At 45.7% G+C, this 19,355-nt stretch overlaps 1 pseudogene across 1 annotated transcript; it reads left to right on the top strand.

The window, feature by feature from the left end:
* Positions 1-16,730: 16,730 nt before the first annotated feature.
* On the top strand, positions 16,731-18,919 carry LOC308239723 (elongation factor 1-gamma-like; annotated as a pseudogene). Its single transcript has 2 exons — positions 16,731-17,034; positions 18,147-18,919. The product of its transcript is annotated as an elongation factor 1-gamma-like (transcript).
* Positions 18,920-19,355: the final 436 nt, after the last annotated feature.

Below are 19,355 nucleotides of genomic sequence, written 5' to 3'. Positions count from 1 at the left end.
TCACTATTAGGGATAGTGAGGGAAGAGAGAGATGTAATTATTTAGTTTTGAAGTAGTTAAAAGTAGTTGGATATGGTTATGTCTGAGTTGTATTCATACTATCTCAAGCAAAATAATGACTATGTAAAAACAAAGTAATGAATAAATCAGGGAAGTGTATTCTCACCAACTGATTCAAGTGTCTGCTTTATTTGTTAGCAAATAACAAATGGGGAGATCATTCCACCTTATCTGTTTATAAGGAGGTATTTATTAATTCTCCATGGGTCTCTTATGTTTCTGTATGTCTTGTAAATGTAGGTATGACTGCCTTTACTCCGGAATATTTTTCAATGATGTTTGTATGGTGGAGAATATAGAGAAGAGATGTGTCCCATCCCAGGAAAAACGGCAGGTTTGCTCAGAGCCTTGCAAAATAGAGAATTTCTTCTTCTGGAGCAAAGGGCACTAGAAAAAATTTGGGTTCTCTGTGCGCAGGGTTCCTCTCCTGTACTGCAACCTTCTGTATGCACTGGTATCACCCAGCTCTTTGCATTGTCTTGTGGGAATTGGGGCTGAGGACCAGAAAAACACACACACGATACTTTGGCTGTTGCCCTGAGTGATAAAGTCCTTTGTTTCTGACCCTGGAATCTCATGTCTTCTGCCAGCACCCCCAAAGCTGTGCCAGATTAACTTGTTAGTCTGCAAGAACGGTAAAGTCTCAGACCCTTCACAGTTCTTGACAGTTTTGGTGATAAGGATGGCATGCTGACAGAGACATGGTCTGCTGGACGATGAAGGATGGTGGCCCACAGGCCAGTGAGAGATGAGACAACTCCCTGGCACCCAGTAATAAATGCTCTTGCCCAAGTATTAGGTTGATTAGGGTAATAAGGGCGATACCAGTATCCTGCTTATTAAAGATTAGAGGCTGAACAATGAGGTAGGATTGAAACAAGCTGCCTAAATGGTGCCTTAGGGGTTCACTCTACTCTGGGCAGGTACAAGTAGGAATCTTATTATAATGGGACAACTCTGAAGACAATGTGACTGGCTGCAAAGACAAAGAATCCCCAAAACTGAAATAGATGGCGTCTGCAGTGAGGGACAAGTTATGCAATACAGACCTTTGCATGGTCTGAAAACACATTCATTAGGGTGAACCGTGATGCAAAGCCTTGCTTATTGGCTCAGAGCTCTCTCTCCCTTTGTGCCCCCTTCTCGCTCCTCTTCTCCCCTGGCCTCGCTTTCATTAAGGTGAAAGGTAATTAAGGGTGAGGCCCGATACACACCTGCCCGAGGACGCTGGGGTCACTTTGTAGAGGGGAGAGATTCAAACTTTTATCATTCTGTTGGTTATAGCCACTCGAGTCATTATCCTATCAAGTCCTGTGGGAGGAGTGGGCACCAGAATCCAACTCTTGGAGTTTGGGCAATTTTTGCAACGGAGCAAGGAAATAAATGTGGCCTTGTTGGGTGGAGACCGTTGGGTCTATTCAGTGTACTACTGTTGTAGCTTCCACTGATGATTGTATGCAGAAGTCCTTGAATCATGTTATTTTATTTAATGTTGTTTCACTATGACCTTATGAGAAAAAGTAATGGAGTCCCAGCAGGGGCCACTGTCTGTGTGGAGTTAGTACGTTCTCCCCATGTCTGCGTGGGTTTTCTCCAAGGACTCCCGTTTCCTCCCACATCCCGAAGATGAGCATGAGGTGAATGGCGTGTCTATGTTGTCCCATCTAAGTGAGAATGGTGGGTGTGAGTGGCCCTGTGGTGGAAGGGCATCCTGTTCAGTTCAGGATGGGTCCTGCCTTGTGTCCTGAGTTGCCAGGACAGGCTGCAGTCACCTGACCCCGAAATGAAATAAGTGGGTTGGAAAATAATTATTTTACTTTTTAAAAATGTTATTTTTATTTTACTTGTTTTTATTCATCTTTCTAAAATGTATGTATAGCTCACATCTATGTAATGTTTAATATTAGAAGTATTTTGGGTCTTTATTTTTGGGACCAGAAATATGCCATAGGAACTTAATTCTTATTTATATCAATTAGCCTGTGGGAAAATTGGTTTTGTTATACACTGAGGGGCCAGATTATTATGATCTCTGAACGCATAATAATCTGGCCACTCAGTGTGTGTGTGTGTGTGTGTGTGTGTGTGTGTATACTAGAGGCCTAGTGCACGAAATTCTGGGACCCTCTCCAATCTGGGACCCCTCGAGGGATGTCCGACTGCCCATTTAGGCCCGATCCCACTGGGATTGGGCCTAAATGGGCAGTCGGACATCCCTCTCACAATCCAGGACTGCTGGCTCCCAACTGCTCGCCTGCTTGCCTTCCTGATTGCCCCTAACCGCTTCTGCCTGCCAGCCTGATCACCCCCTAACCACTCCCCTGCCAGCCTGATTGATGCCTAACTGCTCCCCTGCCAGCCTGTTTGCCCCTAACTGCCTTCCCCTGCAGGCCTGGTCACCCCTAACTGCCCTCCCCTGCAGGCCTGGGTCCCCTCCAACTATCCTTCCCTGCAGACCCAGTCACCCCCAACTTCCCTCCTCTGCCGGCCGGGTCACCCCTAACTGCCCTCCCCAGCAGGCTTGATTGCCCCCAACTGCCCTCCCTTGCAGGCCTGATCCCTCCCAACTGCCCTCCCCTGCTGGCCTGATTGCCCACAACTGCCCTCCCTTGCAGGCCTGGTTCCTTCCAACTGCCCTCCCCTGCTGGCCATCTTGTGGTGGCCATCTTGTGTCCACATGGGGGCAGGATCTTTGACCACATGGGGGCAGCCATCTTGTGTGTTGGAGTGATGGTCAATCTGCATATTACTCTTTTATTAGATAGGATAGAGGCCTGGTGCATGGGAGGGGGCCAGCTGGTTTGCCCTGAAGGGTGTCCCGGATCGGGGGGGGGCGTTCCCTGGGGTGTGGGGCGGCCTGGGTGAGGGGCCTGTGGTGGTTTGCAGGCCGGCCATGCCCCCCGGCGACCCAAGCAGAGGCCCTGGGATCTGGGATTTATTTATCTTTTACAATTGAAACTTTGTAGCCTGGAGTGGAGCCAAGCCTTCTGCTTGCTCCGTGGCAGCAGCCATTTCTGTTGGGATTTATGTATCTTCTATAATTGAAACTTTGTAGCCTTAAGCGGAGGCCAAAGCAGGCCAGGGCTGTGGGAGCTTGGCTTCCTCCATTGCTGCGGGCAACCCTAGCTTCCTGTTCTCTCCAGCTCTGTGGCTGCTGCCATTTCTGTTGGGATTTATTTATCTTCTATAATTGAAACTTTGTAGCATTGAGTGGAGGCCTGGGCCGGCAAGGGCAGGCGGAAAGCTTGGCTTCCTCCATTGCCAGGGAAAACCAAGCCTCCCTCCTGCTCTCTGTGGCTGCACCATCTTGGTTGGGTTTATTTGCATATTCCCTCCTGATTGGCTGGTGGGCGTGGCTGCGGGCGTGGTTTGCGGGTGTAGCGGAGTGATGCTTAATTTGCATATTACTCTTTTATTGATAGGACATATATTAAAGGTCCGGTGCATGAATTCGTGCATGGGTGGGGTCCGGCCAGCCTGGCCATGGGGAGGGGACATGGGCAGTTGGCCGGCCTGCCTGCTGGTTGAACTCCTGGTCGAGGGGACAATTTGCATATTAGCCTTTTATTATATAGGATATACACTGAGTGGCCAGATTATTATGCGTTCAGAGATCATAATAATCTGGCCATTCAGTGTATGTTGTTTTGCTTAAAGTTGCAGTTCCCAAGAATCTATTGATGACGTTAAGTGAGAACTTAGTGTAATTGGAATCATTGTTTACATGTCTGTACTATGAATGCTTATAAGTACCAGGTGAATTTAGAGAATGCATCTCTTCCCAAATAATACTAGTGCCTTTGCATCCCCACAACCCTAATGACCCCTTTGGGCTACAAGTCTCTGTGACTGATGGTTTATCCAATTAGAGTCTGGCAAAAAGAGGCATCCTCCATGTGAGGTGCTTCTTGGGTACCTGGGAGTCCTTGGGCCGCTGGCTCCTCTTTTGAAAAGCAGCTATTAACCTGCCACTGGACTGTTCTTGAAACTGACCCATGGAGGCCTTGGCACTCTTTGGCATGATAGTCCCATTTTGGGGCAGATCAACCAGACTTACCCAAACAAGGTTGGGAGGTCCAAACAAGCCTCACTGTCAAGTGGAAATGCCATATTGCAGAATGCACCTGAGCTGCTCAGCTTGCCACGAAAAAGTGGCAGCTTCGCTCAGGGCTATTTATCTCTTGTTCTGCTGCCTGAAGCAAAACTGTTGGCTCAATGGGGACCTCAGTTTTCAGAGATTACCCTAAGTGCAGGGCCCACTTCACTGGTTTGGCTAAGCTAAGCTTAAACCTGATGTTCCCGCTGAGCTTCTGCTGTGGTTGAGCCTCAGTACCAGCTTTGCAGAACCAAACATGGGCAGGATTGATCCATTCACTGTGCAAAACGCAAGGCTGTTCTCACAGCCCTGGCCAATACTCCTCTTGATAAAAATTGTATATTTGCCCGGCCAGCAGGGCTCAGTGGTTGAGTGGCGACCTATGAACCAGGAGGTCACGGTTCGATTCCCGGTCAGGGCACATGCCTGTGTTGTGGGCTCGATCCCCAGTGTGGGGTGTGAAGGAGGCAGCTGATCAATGATTCTCTCTCATCATTGATGTTTCTCTCTCTCTCTCTCTCTCTCTCTCTCTCTCTCTCTCTCTCTCTCTCTCTCTCTCTCCTCTTCCCGTCCTCTCTAAAAAAATATAAAAAACCTTGTATATTTACTGACCCTTTGGGTGTAGCTAATGATCAGGTAGTTTGGTCTGCCACTTAGAAAAGTACAGATTGGTAGGTTAATGGCACCCTTCTTTGGGGCTGCCAAATAAGACAAGTCACAGCTGCAATTCTCTGGGCCACTCGTGTAGATGCCCATAATAAGGGCCAGTTCTCTGGTGTCAAGCTGCTGTTCACATCAAGACTACACTGCCCATTACTGCCTGGCTGCATCGTTGTCCTGGACATGGCGGCACATCCATCATCTTAGGCTCAGCACGAAGCTAAGGGCCCCATTTCTGATGCAGAGGCTATCACTGCAATCAGCCTTGTGACTGCTGCCGGAAGGGTTTCGGTGGGGGTGGGGTTGCATAGCATGGGCCTTCACTCCTACCTGCTTGCTCTTGGAAGATATATATCAGACTGTTGACCTCCTCTGCTGTTGACACTTTTTCAGCTTACAATATTGCTGTTCCAGCCTAATCAGCTAGTTCCAGCCTCTCTATTGTGGCCCTTGAAACAAATCTCTGTCATGTTTTCAGCTTTCTGGACCACCTATAGCTTGATGATGCTGTGCTTTTTATTACAAAAGCTGCTCAACAATGTGCTGATAGTGAAGGTATTTGATGGACATGTCAGGCTCTCTAGCACTCACGGGCATGAGATACTGTTGAGTATTGGAATGGTCTCCTCAAACTAAATTCAGATCGGTTTTAAACGCTAGCTTCCTCACCTCTTCCTGGCTCACACACTTTAATAAGGCACTTTGGTCGCTGACTATGGCTGTGCTCAGAAAAGGGATAATCTCTCAGCCATTTCCTGGTTAATGATCAAGATGATCTATTATTATTTTAAAAATTGGGATTTCTTCCTGACTGTTCCTGGGCATGATGATTTTCTGTTCATTCATGGCAGCTCTAGACCGGTAGGTTGGCAGCCCAGTCAAAAGGGGCCCTCAGGCTTTCGGATTGGCTCCGCCACCTGGATTCTTTTGTTGCATTGAGATAGCCCCATATCATAAGGCTGATCACCACCTGGTGACTGCACCGCCTCGTGAGTCACACAGTGGTTCATGCAGGCCAACGTGGGTGGCATAATGAGTTTCTGTAAGTTTTATAAAATGCCTTATCCCTCATGCACCTGACTCTTCTGAATGAAAGGTCTGCGTGTGAGTAGAGATTATTGGAAAAAAGGTGAAGTTACAGCTATTGGAATGGGACAAACTGATTTTGTAGTGATAGTGAGAGAGCAACAACTCCAGCACCTGAGGTGAGAACACCTTAGACCAAAGATTTTCAACCTTTTTTTTTTTTATCTCATGGCACACATAAACCAATTGCTAAAATTCTGCAGCACACCAAAAAATACAATTTCTGCCAATCTGACAAAAAATAGTTATAATTTTCATTCATTCACACTGGACGGCTATTGTGTTGGCTGTTGTCACTTTTTTATTTGGCAGTCTAAGGGAAAATAGAGCAGTGCCCCTGACTAAATAGTCAGGCATTGCACGTTTTAAAAATTCTTTGTGGCTCACCAGTTGAAAATCGCTGCCTTAGATCTCTGAAGGGGGAGGATGGAACTCTAATGACATTATGTCTTTCAGAGCCACACTGGATCCTTCCGCAGCTGTGGCCCTTCCAAAGTGTTACAAACGCCTTAAAGGGTACTGACGCTGGACCTGCCATCTTCCTCCCCGAGTTCCAGATGGCTATGACCATGGTTTTGATTGCCATTCCCCTTGACCTTACCAAAAATCTACCAGATAAAACAGAGGACAGCCCCAGCTTCGGCATCTCCCAGGCAAAGCACTGGTTACACCTCTGGATGTCTTCCATCCCCAGAGCCATTGCGAGGCATTCGGGGGAGCGGTGAATGAATGCCACCTTTGTAGTGGTGTGGACAGATAGGACAGTTTGGACTGATAGCTCTCACTCAACCCTTCCAAAAATAGGGACTACATTCAGTTTTTTAAACTGAATGGGTACTTGCTAGAATCACTACCATCAATAAATCAACCAACGACAAGTGCTGGCAAGGATGTGGAGAAAAGGAAACCCCAGTACACTGGTGGGAATGCAGACGGGTGCAGCCACTGTGGAAAACAGTATGGAGTTTCCTCAAAAATTAAAAATGGAACTGCCCCAGTGATCCCACTTCTGGGAATATATCTTAAGAATCCTGAAATACCAATCAGAATATATGCACCACTATGTTCATAGCAGCATTGTTTACAATAGCTAAGTTCTGGAAACATCCCAAGTGTCCACCAGTAGATGAGTGGATAAAAAAGCTGTGGTACATTTACACAATGGAATACTATGCAACTGTAAAAAAGAAGGACTTCTTACTCTTTGAGGCAGCATGGAGGGACCTGAGCGTACTATGCTGAGCAAAATCATCCCATAGAGAAAGACAAATATCACATGATCTCACTTACATGTGGAATCTAATGAACAAAATAAACTGATAAATAAAATAGGTCCAGAGTTATGGATGCAAAGAACAGAATGACAGATCTCAGAGGGGAGTGGGGTTGGAGGGGATGGGAAGAGATTAACGAAAGAATATATATGCATAACCCATGGACACAGACAATAGTGTAGGGAAGGCCTGGGGTGGGAGGGGCTGGTTTTAGGGGGACAGAGGAGGAATGGGGGGACATCTGTAGTACTGTTCACAATAAAATAGAAATAAATAAACTGAATGGGGAATCTTAACTAAGGCTTACCAGCTTGCTAGGAGGCCCCGTTGGAGGAATGTCAGCCTATGCTCTTTGAATGATGGAGGTTCCACTTGGTTTACAATGGTTACAACAATTATAAACATTTTCTTTCCAGGGATTTCATGTGTGCCCCCTGGACTTTATTTTGTGTGTGTGTGTGTAGAAGCCAGGAGTTAATTTGCCTCTTCTGAAAACTCCTTGTGGACAATCATAAGAGACCTTTGAGTTTTAAAGGAAAAACCTCTGATAGATCATGTGGCCCTTAGATGACCGAGAGATCTCTCCAAAATGAGGCACTCCAGAAAGATAACTGGTTCATTACTTATGTGCACCTTGTGAGCAGTTATCCCTGCCCTAGGAGTCATCCAATTAGGAAAGGCAATACAGAAGTTATTCATGATTCTAGCTGAAGTGATTAATGACACCGCCTTAGTCCTGGAAGGAAGTCAGGTTGGCCTCAGCTCATTAGCCAGCGTTGTTACATGTGGGAGAACTGCCCTTGCCGTCTTCCTCAGGGGCCAAGGTGGAGTCTGTGCAATCTCTGTCACATATTGCGGTGTCTGGATTAGTGCCTTGGAACAAGTGGAAAGGTCAATACAGAAACTTAAGAAAAAAGCCACTTGACTTTCTTAGGTCAACCTGGATGGCTTATGGGATTCATTAAATTGGTTGGTTCTAGGGACTTTGGGGGCCATGGTTGAGGTCAATATAGGATGGGCACATTCAGCTGCATGGAGTCCTATTGGTAGCAGCCTTAATTAAATGTTGTGTTAGGTTGATTTGGTTCCAGCCTCTTTTGGTTAGACTAATCAGAGCAGTGATGGAGTGGCACATGATGTGTTGAAACGGGTGTATTTGGGGAGTGAACATTGTTGGGAAATAGTTCTTTGTGAGCTTCTCACATTTCTGCATGTCTGCAAACAGTGGCTCTAATTGTCTTTGTTCCAGACTATCTTTTCAGGGATGTTTGTAAAGGGAACAAAACAGCCTTGGAAGATGTAGTGTCTCCTTTTAGAGCTAAGGGTAGGTTTGCTTAGAACCTTGGAAGATACAGTGTTTACCTCTGGCACAAAGGGCAGACATGCTGACTGTCCCGTTTAAAATGATTTGGGTTCTCTAAGCACAGGGGTGCTTGCCTATAATGAAATCCATTGTATGTGCAGATGTCACTTAGACCCTCTTTGTGCCTGCTTGTGGGATTTAGAGCTTGAGGAATAGAACAAGAAAATATTAATAGCAGCTAGTGCTGTTGCTCTGGGCAACAAAGGCCTTTGTCTCTAACCCTAGAGTCTCATGTCTTTTGTCCACAACAGTTACTAGGCTGTTACTAGGCTAACTTGTAACCATGAAACAGTTACTAGGCTAACTTGTTAGCTTTCAAGCATTTTTAAAAAGTAAAATAATTATTTTCCAACCCACTTATTTCATTTCAGGGTCAGGTGACTACAGTCTGTCCTGGCAACTCAGGACACAAGGCAGGACCCCATCCTGAACTGAACTGGATGCCCTTCCACCACAGGGCCACTCACACCCACCACTCTCACTTAGACGGGGCAACATAGACACGCTATTCACCTCATGCTCATCTTCGGGATGTGGGAGGAAACGGGAGTCCTTGGAGAAAACCCATGCAGACATGGGGAGAACGTACTAACTCCACACAGACAGTGGCCCCTGCTGGGACTCCATTACTTTTTCTCATAAGGTCATAGTGAAACAACATTAAATAAAATAACATGATTCAAGGACTCCTGCATACAATCACCTAAGATGGCTCCATGATCTCTGCCCATTGTGGTTATATTCTCTAGAATCCCCTTACCTTCATAGTGGGTGGGACATGTGATTTGCTTCTACAACAATACAGTGATGAGATGTCACCTCCATGATTGTTACATTCTATTTATTATTTTATTTTATTTTTTTAAAAATATATTTTATTGATTTTTTTACAGAGAGGAAGAGAGAGGGAGAGAGAGTTAGAAACATCGATCAGCTGCCTCCAGCACACCCCCTACTGGGGATGTGCCCGCAACCAAGGTACATGCCCTTGACCGGAATCGAACCCGGGACCCTTCAGTCCGCAGGCTGACGTTCTATCCACTAAGCCAAATCAGTCAGGGCTATTATTATTATTTTATTTTTTTTTAAAAATGTTTTTATTGTTTTTTTTTGAGAGAGAAGGAGAAAGATAGAGAGATAGAAACATCATAGACGAGAGAGAATCATCAATAGGCTGCCTCCTGCATGCCCCCTACTGGGTATCAAACCTGAAACATAGCCATGTGCCCTGACTGGGAATTGAACCAATGACTTCTTGGTTCATGGGTTGACACTCAACCATTGAGCCAAATAGGCCAGGCAATTGTTACATTTTATAAGACTCTCTCTTGGCAGACAGGAGAGTCTTTTGCTGGCCTGTAAGCAAAGAGCCATGCTGTGAACTTATTGTGGAGAGCGCCATGTCAGGGAACTGTGGGTGGCCTCCAGGAGCTGTGGGGAGCCTCTGGCTGACAGCCAGTAGGAAGCCAGACCCTCGTTCACACAGCACCAAGGAAGAGAATTCTTCTCCATTTGAGTGTTCAGATGAGAACACAGCCCAGTTGACACCTTGATTGCAACCTTGTGAAACCCTGTGTGGAGGACACAGGAAAGCATACCTGCACCCCTGAACCACAGAAAGTTTTATGCTTTTCAGTTCGTGGTAATTGATTATGCAGCAACAGAAGACTAATACATCCATGCTGGTAGATGTATTAGTGGTGGGCCAATAAACCATCTTTTTTCTGTCAAAGGGCATGATGTATTTTAGGTCGGCTATTCAAATGGGCTTGTTCATCTCTAAGCCCAGGATTAGGCAGAATTTCTCTCTCAGTCACAGGCAGTGCTGGATCAGGGCAGAGGGGAAAAAGCCAGCATCTGAGGAGCAGCCAAATTGGTGCTCCCTGTAGGTAGGTCATCCCTAAGAAGATAGGTGAATATTGGTCTTGCTTTCCCAGTTCTTCCCAGATTTCCAAGCAGGTAAGTTACTTCACCTCTCCAGGTGGATAGAGGCCAGGAGTGCCTTCAAGCACTTCTGTGGCAAAACTGGCTTCTGATTCTACCCTCCAGGGAGCAGATGATGGAGGCAGCCTGTAGATAAGGCCACAGAGAAGTCAGCGGTGATGGAGCTGCCCTCACTGTGGTGGCAGCAAGAGACACATGGGACTTGGGCCAGTGTGGGCAGCCCTGAGAGTCTTTGGGTGTTTCTGAAGGAAAGCCCTGGGAAAGGATGAAGCAATTTGGATGTTCCAGGAGATGTGGCCTTTCTTGCAGTTAGAGGAGGTGGGGTCTGGAGGCATATTGATTACACATCTCTGGGTTGACCACTCCCAAATTTATAATGCAATTCAGACCTTGTTTCTGAGCACCTATCTTTATTTCCTGCTATGTATTGGACACTGTAATGTCCTCTTTTTGGCCCCTAAGACCTGATCCTGCGTCAGTGTTCCTCATCTCAATAAATAGTATTCCCAAGCCAGTTACCCAAATCAGAAACCTAGAATTGATCCTTATTGCTTCCCTTTTCCCCATTTGCCATTTCTAATCAACCTTTAAGTTTTGTTGATTTTACCTCCTAAGTAATAGATCTGAACTGTCCAATGATTATTTTATTATTGTTTCTTTCCTACACTGCCACTACTCCATTCATGCCTACTTCCCTTGAATCCATTCTTAAAATAAAACCTTTTTGTACTCAGAACACTTCCAAATGCGTGTCTCCCCGCCCCCCCCCCCCCCCCACATACAAACCAATTCTCTGACGCCAGCTGAATGTCCTACATTTCAATTAAATTCTGACACTGTCTCCCTGGAGATAGCATCAGAGTCCACAGGTTAAGGATCCAGTCCCACAAGAGGGCTCCTACTTCCAATGCCAAGGGAGAGCCCTGACTTCCTGTACCTCTCACCTATCAGGTATAAATTGAAGGTTCCCACGACCTCCTCCTCAGGTTTGATAATTGCTAGAACTCAGGAAAACACTTTATTTACCATTACTGGTTTACTGTAAAGAATACTCAGGAACAGCTAAATGGAAGAGGTGCATAAGAGAGGTGTGTGGGAAGGGGCACGGAACTTCCAGGCCTTCTCCAAGTGTACCACTTTCCCAGCATCTCAATGTGTTCACCAACTCAGAAGCTCTCAAATCCCCATTGTTGAGTTTTTTGTTTTTTTTTTTAAAAATATGTTTTTATTGATTTGAGAGAGAGAGAAACATCAATTGGTTGCTTCCCATACTCAATCAAACCAGTGACCCTTCAGGATGACACTCAACCAACTGGCCAGGGCTTGTGGAGGGTTTTAATTGGAGATTTGTTTATGTAGACGTGATTGGCTAAATCACTGGCCACTGGTAATTAAACTCAACCTCTAGATACTCCCCTCTCCCTGGAGGCAAGAGATTGAGGCGGGGTTGCATGTTCCAACACTCTAATCACAAGGTTGGTTCCTCCAGCCCCCATCCTGAAGCTATCTAGGGTTCCATCAAGAGTCCCTCATTAACTTAAACACACGTATGTGAACAACGAAAAACAATTCTCTCACTTTCATCACTCAGGAAATGCCAAGGGTTTTAGAAGCTCTGTGCCAGGAACCTAGGACAAAGATCAAATATGTTTTTCTCATTAGATCACGACATCTCAGTTTTTCATGATGCACCCAGACTGATCTCTGAAAGAACAGATTAGGTTATGTCACTTCTGCCTAAAACCCAGCACGGCTTTCTATTGCATTTGGGATTGAGTCCCAAATCCATAACATTTCCCCAAGGCCTGGATGATCCTCCACTCTGTGGTTCAGAAGCTTTTCACGTGACTGTCAGCCCTCTCTCCCCTCCCTCCCTGGGCCTTCTTCCCACCTCAGGGTGTCTACACAGTTTCTTTCCTCTGCCCCTCCAGCGCATCCTTACTCTCCTTCTAGATTGTCACTTGTCTACCAGCACAGGTGTCCTCCTCAGGAAACCTCTGTGACCCTCCAGACTAGGTGACGGGCCCAGTGACACAGTGTCACTTAGCACAATTCTAGTGATGTCTGCTATAAGTTGTTTCTATCCTATTACTCAACAAAAACTTTGAGAATAGATTTTGTGCCTGTCTTGTTCATTTCTATTTCAGTAATTATAAATACAACTGGGATGAAAACATTTACATTTCAAAGAGATAAAAATTATTTTTTTCCCTTGCCCCTATTCCATGAAACTGACCCACATTTCCCCATTTTTAACAAATTTTAATATCAGATTCTATAATGGATACTTAAAGGCTAGACTCTTGAAAAAGCAAGACCCATTAAAAATAGAAGTACATTAGATTCCACATATGAGTGAGATCATGTGATACTTATCTTTCTGTGATTGGCTTATTTCACTTAGCATAATACTCCCCAGGTCCATCAGTGCTATTGCAAATGGTAAGAGTTCCTTCTATTTTACAGCTGCGTAATATTCTATTGTGTAGATGTATCACAGGTTTTTAACCCACTCCTAGCTTTGTAAGCTAGGGATGATGGTAAGCATCATCCCTAGCTTACAAATAAGGAAAGCAAGGTGCATAGAGACTTTCAAAGGTCACATACTAACAAGCGATGAGCCTGTGTGTGTGAACAAGAGCAGATTTATGCCCAGGGCTATTAGGCTGGGAAACTCTGTGTGCCTCCCTCTGTTAAGTAGTTCCTAACCAGTATGACGGTCTTGATTATTCTGATTCAGGAGATCTGCCATGGAGCCTGGACATCCTTACTAGTTAGTCATGCTATTCTAATAGCAGTTCTACAATACCAGACAGTTTCCTCAAAAAAAAAAAAATTAGAGTAAAGTACAAGCAGGCCAGACTTTTCTTTTATCATTCCACTTAGGGTGCAGTTGTTCGTGCCCATGTAATTGACTTTTGGCAGCAAATCAGCACTAAACACGGAAGCCCTCCTGCACAGATCTGCTTGTTAAGCTCTGCGTAAACCTTTCTGTAGTTAAGGTCTCAGTTTGTCTTCAGAGTCCTTTACTTCTCAGCTGCCACCTTTTGGGCCTGGGGCATCTTGCCTGGGACTGTAAGCCCCTGGGATCCCCAGGCTGTGGGCTCAAGTTGCAGAGGAAGAAAGGAGAGATCAGCACTAAGCTAAGCAATGTTGGGAAATAAGAGAGAGAAGGAAGAGGAAAGGGAAGGAGGAAAGAGAATGGGAGATAGAGAGAGAAGAATCTGACAAATAAAGGTATTTTGTGATTACAGAGTAATGAGACTCATTTTTCTTGTGTGGCTGATAATCCATCTCTGAAGGCAGTTTTATTAGACGAGTCCAAACATATGTTTTAAACATTTAGAAATGTCACACGAAGGGAAATAGGACTGTAATAACACTTTAGAGGAGAAAGGTTGGACTAGTGCCAAGATGGAAAGATTTTTCATTCAGTGGAATCAAAGTCATCATTGATTTTGAGAACTTGCATTTGGCTACCACTCAAGCCAAAGCTTGACAGCATGATACAGCCTTGAGGTGAAGTATCAAAGGCTAAAATGTGCAGTCAGAATGAAGGTTAGTGCATGCACTTTCAAGGGAAGGCTATCCTATATAATAAAAGGCTAATATGCAAATAGACCAAACGGCGGAACAACCAAACAACCGAACAACCGGTCGCTATGACATGCGTTGACCACCAGGGGGTGCATGTGGAACATGATGGACATCAGCAGCAGGCAGCAGAGCGTAGAACATGGCGGGCATCGGCCACAGCAGGATGGTGGAGCAGGTGAGCAGGGGCGCCAGACCAAGGCGGGGCACTGGTTGCTGTCATTGGGGCGAGCCTCTGGTGGTTACTGAAAATTCTTTGCTCCAGTGTGCCGCGGTCCTGCCTGGTGCTTGCACCTGTTGCCGGTGCCAGCCCTGCTCGCACTCGCTGCCGGCGCCGTCAGTGGGTGCGAGCAGCGGCTGCCAGCCCCAATCACACCTGAGGGCTTCTCCACCTTCTCTACTCCTGAGGGGCAATCGGGACAGCAGCAGCCACTTGCACCCACTGATGGCGCCAGCCCCGCTTGCACCCACTGCTGGCACCAGCCCCAATCTCTTCGCACAGTCAGCAGGTACGAGTGCAGCCCGCACAGTCAGTGCATGGAAGTGGCAGCGGAAATGGGGCTGCTGGCAGACAGGGAACCAGGGGCTGGGGGGGGGGGAAGGGCCAGGTGGGGGCACGGAGGATGGGCCAAGATCTGCCCCTGTGCCCACCACAGCCTCGCGGCCCACAGTTTCTTTCCAGGTGCACAAATTTGTGCACTGGGCCCCTAGTTTCAAATAATGACCAGCTGCAGGGTGAAGTTGCTGGCGCGGGACAATGGCAGCTCAAGAATGCAGGTGCCCATCTGTTTCAAAGGCACCAGAAGGACCAACAACCTGATCATTAGGGCCAATGTATGCTAAAAGGGAACTTGTACTGAATGGAATATTTGTAATTGCTTGAAATAGTATTGAGTGGCCCTAACTATTCAAATATCTTCTTACACACAACTGTCAAATGTCCTAAAATTGATAAAATCCAGTGTTGGTAAGTATGTAGAGAAATAGTAGTTTTTACTCATTCTTGGTAGGAGTGGGAATTGGTACAAGTATTTGGAAGCTAATGTAGTACTAGTAAATGTTTTTTTTTTTTTTTAATTTATTTTAGAGAGGAAAGGATAGAGAGAGAGAGATAGAAACATGCCCCCTACTAGGTATTCAGCCCACAACCGGGGCATGTGCCCAGACTGGGAATCAAAATATGACCTCCTGGTTCATAGGTTGATGCTCAACCACTAAGCCACACCAGCTGGGCACTATTAAATGTTTTAATGTTTGTATCATTTGATCCAGTAGTTACACTTCCATAAATTTATCCTTCAGAAATACCTGCTCAGATTTATAATGATAAATATAGAAGGACATACATTTAGTATATTTAAAACACTTTTTTGATGAAACAGCACATTAAAAATATTCATAAAATTCACATGTATGGTTTAATAAATAATTATGAAGCAAACATTCATGTCACCAACACTCATATCAAGAAAGATAATGTCAGTTCCCCAGAAGTCCCCATGTGTCCTTCTCAATTCCAATCCTACCTCTCTTCTGTAGAGATAACCTCTATCTTGACTCTCATAGTTGCTAGAACTAGGCCATCCAGTATGGTAGCCACTAGCCACACGAGGCTAGTAACCACTTGAAATGTGACTAGTTGGAATTCAAACGTGCTGTTAGTGTAAAATTCACACTGGATTATGAAGACTTAGTAGAAAAGAAGTACTTCATTAATACTTTTTAATATTGATTACATATTGCAATGATAATATTTTGAATACATTGGGTTAAATGAAATATATATTAACTTCACCTGTTTTCCTCCTTTGTTTAATGTAGCTACCAGAAAACTGAAAATTATACATTTAGATCTTGCTTTTGTGGCTCACGTTATATTTATATTGGACAGCACAGCTTATAAGTAACTACTATCTTGACTTTTTGATAATAATTTTCTTTCTTTTCTTTAGATATTACCACCTGTATATGCATCCATAAAATAATAGTTTAGTTTTGACTAATTTTGAAATTTATGTAAGTGGAGAATGCTTTAGGTATTGCACCTTGCTTCTTTTGCTTATGTTTGTACTTTTACATATAACTGCAATTCATTCATTTTTATTGCTGTGTATAGTATTGTATTTTATGAATATACACTATGATTTGTTTATCCACTCTACTATGCTAATTTTTACTCCTACCAGTGGTGTATGAGAATTATAGTGTTGTTTTTTAAAATTTTCCTAGTATCTTCATAGCCAGTACAAATTATTCATTCAGGTTCAACAAAATAGAATTTTGAAAGTACTGCTAGGCTCTCTATACCTCCTGTTCAGCAGACAGTCGTGTCATCCTGTACAGTGCAAGCCTCAACCCTGAGACACGATAGTGAAGGGCAGAGTGAATGGATTTGGCTGTTTTGGGTGTCTGGTCACCAGGGCTGGGATATTGTCACCATCAGTGACCCCTTCATTGACCTCAACTACATGGTCTACATATTCCAGTTTGATTCTACTCACGGCAAGTTCAAAGGCACCGTCAAGGCTGAGAATGGGAAGCTTGTCATCAATGGAAAGTCCATTTCCATCTTCCAGGAGGGAGGTGCCGCCAACATCAAATGGGGTGATGCTGGTGTGAGTATGTTGTGGAGTTCACTGGCATCTTCACTACCATGGAGAAGGCTGGGCTCACTTGCAGGGTCATCATCTGTCCCTTCTGCGATGCCCCCATGTTTGTGATGGGTGTGAACCATGACAAGAATGACAACTCCCTCAAGATTGTCAGCAATGCCTCCTGTACCACCAACTGCTTGGTCCTCCTGGCCAAGGTCATCCATGACAACTTTGGCATCGTGGGGGGACTCATGACCACAATCCATGCCATCGCTGCCACCCAGAAGATTGTGGATGACTCCTTTGGGAAGTTGTGGAGTGATGGCTGGAGAGCTGCCCAGAGCATCATTCCTGCTTCTACTGGTGCTCAAGGCTGTGGGCAAGATCATCCCTGAGCTGAATGGGAAGCTCACTGGCATGGCCTTCCGTGTCCCCACCCTCAATGTGTCAGTTGTGGATCGAACCTGCCACCTGGAGAAAGCTGCTAAATAAGATGGCGTCAAGAGGTAATGACCAATGATTCTCTCTCACCGTTGATATTTCTCTCTCTCTTTCTTCCTCTCTGAAATAAATAAAAATATATTAAAAAAAAATAGCACAGCCGGCTTGGCTCAGTGGTTGAGCTTTGACCTATGAACTACACAGTTCAATTCTGGGTTGAGGCACATGCCTGGGTTGCAGGCTCCATCCCCAGTGTGGGGTGTGCAGGAGGCAGCTGATTCATGATTCTCTCTCATCACTGATGTTTCTATCTGTTTCTCCTTCTCCCTTCCTCTCTGAAATCAATAAAAAAAAAATATATTTTTTTAAAAGAAGGTGGTGTAGCAGGTATCAGAAGGTCCCCTCAAGGGCATACTGAGGACCATGTCATCTCCAGCAATCACTTTAACAGTGATACCCACTCCTCCACCTTCAACACTGAGGCTGGCATCACCCTCAATGACCACTTTGTCAGGCTTGTTTCCTGGTGTGACAATGAATTTGGCTACAACAACAGGTGGTGGACCTTATGGTTCACATGGCCTCCAAGGAGTAACAGCCCCCTGGATCACCATCCTTAGTGAGAGGAAGAGAAGCCCTCAGCTGCTGGAGAGTCCTTGCCCCAAATCTGTCCGCCAACACATTGAGAGTCTCCTGATCTCCACAGTTTCTATCCCAGGCCCCCTAAAGAAGGGGAAGGGCTTGGGGAGTCCTACCTTGTCCCGCACCACCAATAAAGTGCACTGTACCCCCACCCCCAAAAAGTACTTCTAATTTAAGTATGTTGTGTAATACCTAGCTAATGTAACTATTCAAAACAAACAACTTTTCAGAATTAAAGTTTTCAACACTAAATTTGATGGAAAATGGTGTTTAAGAAAAATTATCGATTCTAAATTTGTTACAAATCTAATTTTTTTTTCTCAGTGGGAAGGAAAATCTTTTGAATACACGTTGTATGTGTTTGTATGTGTGTATAACAATTATATGTTGAGAGCCTTCTTTCCGCCAGGCCTTCCCCATTAACAGCCGCTGGTTCCTCCCTGCATTAACCAGCCCCAGTTCCGCGCTGTCTTGGGGGAGGTGAAGCTCTGTGAGAAGATGGCCCAGTTTGATGCTAAAAAGTTTGCAGAGAGCCAGCCTAAAAAGGACACCCCTCAGAAGGAGAAGGACCGCGGGAGGAGAAGCCGAAGCCCCAGGCTGAGCGGATAGAGGAGAAAAAGGCCGCTGCTCCCGCTCCAGAGGAGGGGATGGATGAGCGGGAGCAGGCCCTGGCTGCGGAGCCCAAGGCCAAGGACCCCTTTGCTCACCTGCCCAAGAGTGCCTTTGTGTTGGATGAATTCAAGCGCAAGAACTCCAACAAGGACACGCTGTCGGTGGCGCTGCCGTACTTTTGGGAGCACTTTGATAAGGACGGCTGGTCCCTGTGGTACTCCGAGTACCGTTTCCCTGAAGAGCTCACCCAGACCTTCATGAGCTGCAACCTCATCACTGGAATGTTCCAGCGGTTGGACAAGCTGAGGAAGAATGCCTTTGCCAGTGTCATCCTCTTTGGAACCAACAATAGCAGCTCTCTTTCTGGAGTCTGGGTCTTCCGAGGCCAGAAGCTTGCCTTTCCGCCGAGTCCAGACTGGCAGGTGGACATACAGGGGCGGAAACCGGATCCGGCAGCGCGGAGACCCAGACGTGGGTGTGAGAGTACTTTTGCTGGGAGGGGGTCTTCCAGCACGTGGGCAAAGCCTCCAGTCAGGGCAAGATCTTCAAGTGAACATCTCTTGCCATCGCCTAGCTGCCTGCACCCGTCCTTCAGGGAGATGGGGGTCATTAAAGGAAACTGAACATCGGGAAAAAAAAAAAAAAAAAAAAGGAATAGTAGAGACTGAAGTAAATAATATTTGCCTTCCGAAAAGTGCGCACCCTTTTGTATATTAGGCTACTTGAGTGGGGACAAGTCAATCTGATTGATCATTGATCTGCGTGTGCCCTCTTTTGAAGTCTGGTTAGTTCACCACTGTCCTCAGATGTCTGGGGTTGGGGTCTGGACTGTCTCTTCACCAGAGTCTGTAGCTGAGTACTGGTGAGATCCCAGGGCTCACAGTGTACCTGTCACCTTGTGGAGCTATGGGCCATCTCTCCCTGCTTTGGAGGTCAGCTGCTCACCTTTTCAGTTGCTGGGGATTTGTCCTCGCTCTCCATTCCTGCCA

Source organism: Plecotus auritus (assembly GCF_963455305.1).
Source record: "Plecotus auritus genome assembly, chromosome: 1".
Classification (NCBI taxonomy): domain Eukaryota; kingdom Metazoa; phylum Chordata; class Mammalia; order Chiroptera; family Vespertilionidae; genus Plecotus; species Plecotus auritus.
The sequence above is the reverse complement of the archived record's forward strand: the minus strand, read 5'-3'. Positions and strand labels throughout refer to the sequence as shown.